Source organism: Hirundo rustica, chromosome 2 (genome assembly GCF_015227805.2).
Source record: "Hirundo rustica isolate bHirRus1 chromosome 2, bHirRus1.pri.v3, whole genome shotgun sequence".
Classification (NCBI taxonomy): domain Eukaryota; kingdom Metazoa; phylum Chordata; class Aves; order Passeriformes; family Hirundinidae; genus Hirundo; species Hirundo rustica.
Window position 1 is genome coordinate 84,826,122 of NC_053451.1, and position 8,117 is coordinate 84,834,238.

An 8,117-nucleotide genomic window follows, 5' to 3' on the forward strand; every position below is an offset into this window, starting at 1 on the left:
CCAGGAAACAACAATTCTCATATCTTGTGAACCCACTTCTCTTCCATTTTCAGTCATACAGATCACCACTAATTGGTTTCCCTCCACCAGATGCTTACCAGCAGTGCTAGGGTAGCACATTGAGAAGAAGCTAATGATCCTCAGTGCCATGATGCACCTGAAATATGGAGGAAAAGCAGACCCACAGTTGTCAGGTTGATTTAGCTACAGATTTAGGGACCCCACAATTCCCCAAGCACGGTTCTGGCAACATAAACATCATCCCTCAATCTGCTAAGTCCAGCAATGAGGCTCAATCCCTTTGCCTCAGTTATGGCAGAAAGAGTTGCCATTCAGGGAAGTGCCCTTCCCAGCACCTCTCTGCCCTAAGCAGCACCTCACAGGCAGCAGCAGAAAACATGCACCTACACCTCTGGCCTGGGCTGCCAGCAGATACTGCAGAATGTCCCCCCATGTGCCCTCTCCCTCCACTGCAAAAAAAACCCCTCACAAGCTAAACTCTACCCACAAGCCACCAGGAGAACCCAGATTTTTGCAGATTATTTGGATACCTAACCATAGACAGCTTGTGGGATTGCTGGTATGAGATTTTCCTGTGAGTTTAGTGGCTAGATATTTCTCCCACTAGGTCAGCCTCCTGAGGCTAGAAGATATCTTTAAAACCCTGTCCCACATGACTAGCAGCTGTGCAAGAAACATCAGCAAATATTGGGGAGCCCATCCATGATGGTTATAGCTCACTTTGGGAATCACTGAAGTTGGTATCCTTGTAAACAATTAGAGGGAGTAAATCTGCTGTCACTACTATTCCAGCTTGCCGCTCAGCTTGTTTCATTAATCTCTATACAGAGTTATACATAAGATTTAGGATGTATAGCTTTTAGCAATCTGCTTCTTTTATGCTCTGATCTGCTCTTGTGCTTAGATACCACAGCAATGGGCTACTTAAACAGAATAGCTCCAATTCTTTGTTCTTTTGAATCCCTTCTCCATATATAATGCAATTAACTGCACTGTTAAGACAGTCCAGATGGGCACTGTGCTGTCCTCAGATATATCCAAAATCAACACATTGATGATAGTATAATGCTTCATTTCGGTTGGGGTTTTTTTTCTCCAATTTCCTACTAACAGCAGCTTTTTAATTTAAAAAGACTAAAGTAGAAAAATAAAAAGAGTTCTTACTTACAGAAAGTAGTTATATACAGGATTTAATAAAAATGTAGACATGTAAATAGAATCACAGCTTATGTCTGCCTGCTTTCCTGGTCAGTCCACAGGAGACATGAGCTTTACTGTTCTCAGGTCCATAGGCAATAATATTGCCTGAAGGTGTGAAGGCTTTTGACTTCCAACAGAGGAGAATGACAACTCATTAGACAAATGTTGGCTGGATTCATTGCCTTCTCTATATGAGGAAGGCCTTTGGCATTTATATTTGATGGAAGGAAAATTGCTCTTTTCCTAAAAGCTGTCTTTTATTCACATGTGAACTGTTGACTATGTGATATTCTTAGAGAATTTTAATTATTTTTTGATTTTGAAAGTATAGTGCCCTTTGTGGGAGGAGTTAGTTCCTACCTAAAAATACGTATAATCTAAAGACATGAGACAACAGGAATCACTAAGTGTGGCTTAACTACAATCAAGGCTTGACCCAGTGCTGAATTTCATTTCCTGCTTCTCCCCTTGTTTGAGCAAGTAGAACATCACTTTGGATGTGATTCAGTTCAAATACCTAAATTTAGCAATTCAGCTCACACTGAAGTAGACACCCTTCTTAGCACAGCTGAACACTAAGGGTTCCACTGATGGCACTGACAGGATCTCCTTCAGATAGTTTCCCAGCCAAGGAAACATACATGACAGCTAAATAAAGCACACCACAGTGTAGTAGTTTCACATTCACCAAATTCTGGTTGCCAAATTTAGTGTAGTGGTTTTAGTGTTTATTCTCTTTCTGTGGGAGAAAGATTAGGGGGAAAGTGAAGCAGGCTCAAGCTTAAATATGAACAAATAGTTTTATTAACACACACTAAAAGAATGGAAAAAGAAAGTTGGAAAAAAACTAAAACAAAACTAAATGAAACTCCAAAAACACTCTTCCCTCCCCCTACAAACTGTTAACTTTCCTACTAAACAACATAAAGAGACAAAACTTGTGATTTTCAGTCAGTTTCACCATTTGAAAATAGTCTCACACCAATCTTTAGGAGAGGAGTCTCTCTTAGAGTCATGGATCCCACTGATAACCTAGAACAGTTCTCTTGTGGGTTTTAACAGTCACAAAAACAGCCGCCTGGGGAAACCTGCCTTTGTGACCCCTCCCATTAGCAGGTTCCCAAGATACTTATGGATCATGGGTCTTAGACTTTTGCATACTGGGGTGTTACTGTTTAAAGATGAATAACTCCAAAGGCAAAGGATTCTTCATCTCAAGGTACAGAGATATCTTCTCACTTCTTCAGGGGTGCAGAGGGCTTCTCATCTCTATCTCTGTTCAAGCATCTTATGGGATTAATATCACTTAGTCCATCACAAACACCTTTGCTCAAATCCACACACAAATCTAAACAATCATGTCCCCAAATGCATCTTTCCCATGATTTAAAGGGATAATCTAAATATAGTTCATTTCCATGGCTCAATAAGAGAGCCCAGGTTAAAATGGAATGGCAAACTCCTAAATCCCTTGTCCCAACAGTCTTTTTACTCTTGCTCCACTGACTTCCTGCTGTTTCTTCTCCTCTGTTCACTCTGTCCCTTTCTTTTCTCTCTCAGGGAAGGGTTAAGCCTTGGAAGCTTCATTTAGCCAGGAAAGGGTTAAATCTCCCCAGAGTCTTTTTCTTTCTCACTGCAGCTCATGATGTTAAGATGTTCAAGGCCCTGCTGGTGAGGGGGGTGGGGTTATAACTCACACAGAAAGATCAGAGATCAGAGCACCTGTGCAGGCCGGACTCAAAAAACCAGGCAGGATCACAAAAGCCTTTTTTGCCCACCCCTCAGTGTAAATCGGGGCGGTCCCGGCCCAGCCAGGCCCGTGGCTGGTACCAGGGCCCGGCGGCAGAGCCTGCCCGGCCCCGTGCTGGCAGCAGCGGGGCCCGGAGGCACAGCCCGGCCAGGGCCGCTCCTCTGGGCCCGGCTCAGCCCAGCCCCGGCCAGGGCAGCGGGGCCGGCTGACCCCTGGCCGCTGCGCAGTGTCACCTTTCTCTCTCTGGCCAAAGGGAAAAGGGCTGACCTGCAGGAAATCAGGTTTTTATATGAGTAATGCCCAAAGCTGCAACTGACATTCTTAGTGGTCAAAACAGATGCCAATATCCCAAACCAGCCTTCTGATAGGTCCCTGTCCTTTCTAAAGCAATTCCCAGGTCTTTACCAGGAAGTACATTCCACATTTCTCCATAGCTAAAAACTGTGCCAACCCATGACACACAGCACCACGCCTCTGCAGAAGGCACGAAAGCAAGCCAGACTGCCCTGGGCATGAGAACCAGAGCCTTTCTGTGGTGCATTTACCAAAGGCCATGGACATACACAAGAGGGAGATAATTTAGAGCAGGAATGTGATTTAAGCACACTGAATCCTGCTTAAAGACCCTAGTTCTCTCTCCTGCATTGCAGAGAAAGAAACCCTCAAATTAGATGGTGTCAATACCTCTTGATGGACAATTTTCACTTTTTTTTTTTTTTTTCCTTGCAAGTACTTCCAATTCATAAGAACTGCAGGAAAATTCCTGTTTTCCTTGTCTTTGCCCATGTTGCACTGGAAATGGGAACAACCCAGCAGTGCCCTAGCTCCCTCTAAAAGAGAGTAGTCACAAATTTTAATCCTCAGTATTATTTTTCACTATTTTTGCCATCTGGCTGCCCTTAGTGCCTGGTGGCTGCGCCCTCTTGCCTTCTCCCACCTTCCTTCCTGAAGAAGCTCAGAAGGTAAGGGGCTAATGTGTATTTCCAAAAAAACCAACAACCAGTTAGCTATGGAGCCAACCAAGGACTGCTGGTAAGAGTCCTTGAGAAGAGAAAGAGAAAGAGCATGCTGTGCATCAGGCAAGAATGATCAGGTTTTAGCTGGAGAAGGGCAGCACTTTTCTGGGACAAATACCCTTGTTCTGGCTCCTGGAGGTAAGAACAATTTAGTATAGCACAAGGGCAGGAATGATATTGAGGGGCAAATGTACTGTCAGGAGGTAGCAAGACAACCAAAGACTTCTGAACCCTTTTCCAGAAAGGTCTAGAAAAAAAAATTGTGCATCATAACTAATTTGCATCAAAAGCAAGAAACTTAGTCCCAGGATGGGGCTTAGCCCCCACAAAGCCCAGCACTGCCTGCCTTCCTTCCTTCCTTCCTTCCTTCCTTCCTTCCTTCCTTCCTTCCTCAGTTTCTCACTTCCATCTCTCTCTTTCACTCTACCTATTCTCTCCCTATCTCTCTCTTTCTTTTGCTCTTTCTGTTCAAAACCAACAACCATGTGTTTATATTAGAAGATAAGGGACTAACATACACCAATCTCCATGCCAAGTGTATAATTCATTAATAAAACTTTGCAAGTTTTTGTGGGGCCTCTGATTTTTGTTGTTTCGTTTTGGCTGTGAGCATCTATGAATCTTGGGTGTTCCCTTCCCTTCAGGATGGGACACCACACTCCTTGCCTCTTTCAGAGCTGGCAAGGGCTGTGATGTAAATTTGTCGTTGACAGTGCCAGTGACATTTCAAAATGTTTAGCTAGCAGACAGGTTTGTTCAGCCTCTTTTCTTCCTTCCAAGCATCATTTTTAATTGTAAGCATAGGCATCAAGTACAGATGGATTATCAGAAAGCCTTACAACCATGAAGATGGTGTGCATATTAAAACTCCAGTTGGAAAGATCCGAACATGCAAGATCCCTTGTCACTTTTTCTGTTAAATTACTGAGTTGTTTGACCTGTTTCTTCTTTCTCCCACCCAACCCCCACTTTCAAAATACCAAAAGCAATTAAGGCACATTACATGCTAAATCACTTGTTAAATTTCAGTTTTTAAGTCAGAGACTATTCAGAATTATTGCAAGCAAAAAAGTACCTTAATTACAGTAAAGCTTAGGGCACATAACTGGTCCTAGTTGCCAGATTTCAGGAGGATCATTGCTATTATGAAACAGAGCAGAAATACAGCAAGGCAAGACACTGATAACTTCCCAAGTGGGATGTGAAAAGAAATGGATTTTTCCAATAGTTGAAATAGAGAATATGATGCTATACTACATTTATAATGATTGGTAAATCAAACTCTGCATTTAACTCTCTGACTAGATTTCAGGAGGGCACAGAAATTCACTTCAGGTTATTCTCCTCTTCCCTCCAAATGAATTGACAGCCTGAGGGGAAATCCTCTACCTGTCTGACACTAATGCAGACTTTCCTAACTAATACTTTTCACCTATGACAGTCATGGGTCAATCCCGTGCTTGGCACCTGGGATAGAGATGGGAGCAAACCAACATTTTCACAGCAGAAGAGTAAATAAATGTTGCTGTGATCACCTCTCGTGTTTTGCATGGCAGAAGGGCTTCTCACTCTTAGATATTAGCTAAGGGGCCGTTAAGTAAACAACAGCAAAAAGTGTTGTCTTCTTCCTGCCCCCCTAAGCGAGGGTGGTGACTCCAGCATTGTAGCTGGAGCCAAGTCTCAGGTGAATTTTAATCCTTCATTATTCAGTACATACTGTTTTTTCCCTTTCCCTCTAAAATGACAGTCATGCTGTTAAGCATAATAATTGTTCATGAGTGAGCACTGCTTTTTGTCCCTCTTGATTTTGCCTCTAAGGCAGGCTTCTTACTCCACTGAGGTCAAGGGTCACCTGCTAAATCATGCATACCCACAATCCCTGGTGAATTATGCAGTTGACAAACTGCCGCTAATGATTAGTACAACCTGCATTAAAACCCTGGCACTAAATTGATATTACTTGAGTGATGGATTACACCTCTAATGAGCGGATTATTGCCACAAGTGACCTTGTCGGCTGAAAGAGTGTTTCAATATAACTAACATCTCTCACATTCTCGTGTCACAGCAGTTCTAAAATAATATTGTCTCTCCCTTTTGATTTTTTTTTTATTCCTACTTTGCTTTCTAGTCCCTCAAACAAGCAGGTAATCTGTAAACAGCACTTCTAATGGGATTAGTCATTACACTGTACCCCAATTAGTGCAGCTTCATGCCTCTGAAATACCCCTTGCACAGAAAGATCATTTTTTCGGTTGAAAAATGCTGTTCTTATTTTCCTCCCTGTTCTTCAGAACATTGAAGTCCACTTGTAAGCACATTGCCTCACTGCTGAGGGGATCACATGGCCCCGAGATATCAGTAAATTTGTTGTCCTTTTATGAAGAAAAAGATGAAATGATGGCTGTGAACTTCAAAGAAAGTTCTCTCTCAAAGAAAGTCATCACTGCCTAATGGTATTGATGGGACAGAACATGGTCAGAGCATCTTCTTTATCAAAACACTCAGCTGGGGCTGATCACCTGCCCCACTTATCACGTAGGGTGGACTCCTGAGCTCTCCCAAGCACGGAGCTTGTGTTCTGTATGTGCTTGTGAGCACTGGAGAAGCATGTCCAGCTACCCTGGTGTTTCATCGGGTGCGGTTCAGACAGCAGTGCTGCCGCTCACCAGCAACCAAGTGGCAGTTAATTCACCAGGAGGGAGGAAACACATTTTACTAAATGTTTCACCAAAAAAGAAACCCCTCCTGCAAAGGGACTGTGCCGAAGACGAAGCTGCAGTCTGTCTGTGGAGTTAATAGACCCCTCGTGGAGCCTCCTCACGCCTTTGTCTGGACACAGTTAGTGGTATATTCACAACTGCCTGTCACGCTACACAAGTGCAGATGAGGCTGGAGGGGACCGTATATTGATGGAATTAATTGAGCATAAGCCATGCTGACTGGTGAGGAAAATCACATGAAAGGAACAAAACACACGTGCCTGGCCATTTCTGTGTTCTAACAAAGAATGAGCAGCTACAAACAAATAAAAATTGTGGTGGAGGTTGTCAGCATGAGCTCTTTATTATCAATGGCATTTCATTCCCCAAGGGATCTACACACCCCTCAAAACCAAGGCTCATTCTCCCAAAGTCAGACACATTATATCAGAGAAAATCCAGTTTAAATAAATGCAATATTAAGTCCTGTGACAGCCTCTGACAGGGTCAGATCCAATCTCCCAGTCCATATTGCTTCCCTCTGACTGCAGCCTCTGCCTTCCGCACTCCTCCCTGCCTCCACCCCACATGCTATCTAATACTTTTGATGTTCTGCAAAATGAGGAAAAACCCTAGTGCTATAGCTATAATGAGAATGTGTTCTCGGGATGCCCATTAATTAATCCTGGGAGACCTCTGCTCCCCTGTGCCATACCGTTAAAGCTGCAGGCAGCTCAGATGCTCGTCCTGGCAGTTCCCAGGGATGCAGCAGACGTGAAGAGGAGGGTTTGCAGGACACTCTGAGGTAATGGCTCTGCACACTCTCCTCCCCTCTGCCCACCAGAGCCCTTGCCTGGGCACCTCCAGCCCATGCTTGCTTAATTAGACGTCTGGCCCGGCAGCATAACGACAGTGTTGGCTGCCTTTCTTCCTGTTGCAGGGCGTGAGAGGGAAAATGTACAATGGGTTGGTCTTGAGATGTTATACCAAACGTCAAGGCCAGGCAGATCACCCTGTGCACATGACAGCTGGCCCAAAAATAGCAAAGGCAGCGGGAGTCAGAGTCACCTAATGAGCCTCCTCTTACTTCGGCAGGTGTTCATGTTACAGGCAAGGCCAGCAATCTTACACTACAGAGGACTCTGCTTCCTTTTCTTTTTTAACATTCCCAGCTCCCAGGTATGCTTTGGGACAGCTCTACAAAAACAGAAAAAAAAGTCACAGCATGAAATTGACAGACATATTCATCCTAATATTGCCATGGAAAATCTAGCAGGGAAGAAAGTAGAAAGGGGGAATGATAGTATTATAAAAACTAGTAAACCCCCAGAAAAGAGATCACTAAGTAACACACAACACCCAGCTTAATTTTCTGTTGTTCATAGGAGAAGTTAACAAAACAGAAATATTCAGTCATCCCCTCTGTAG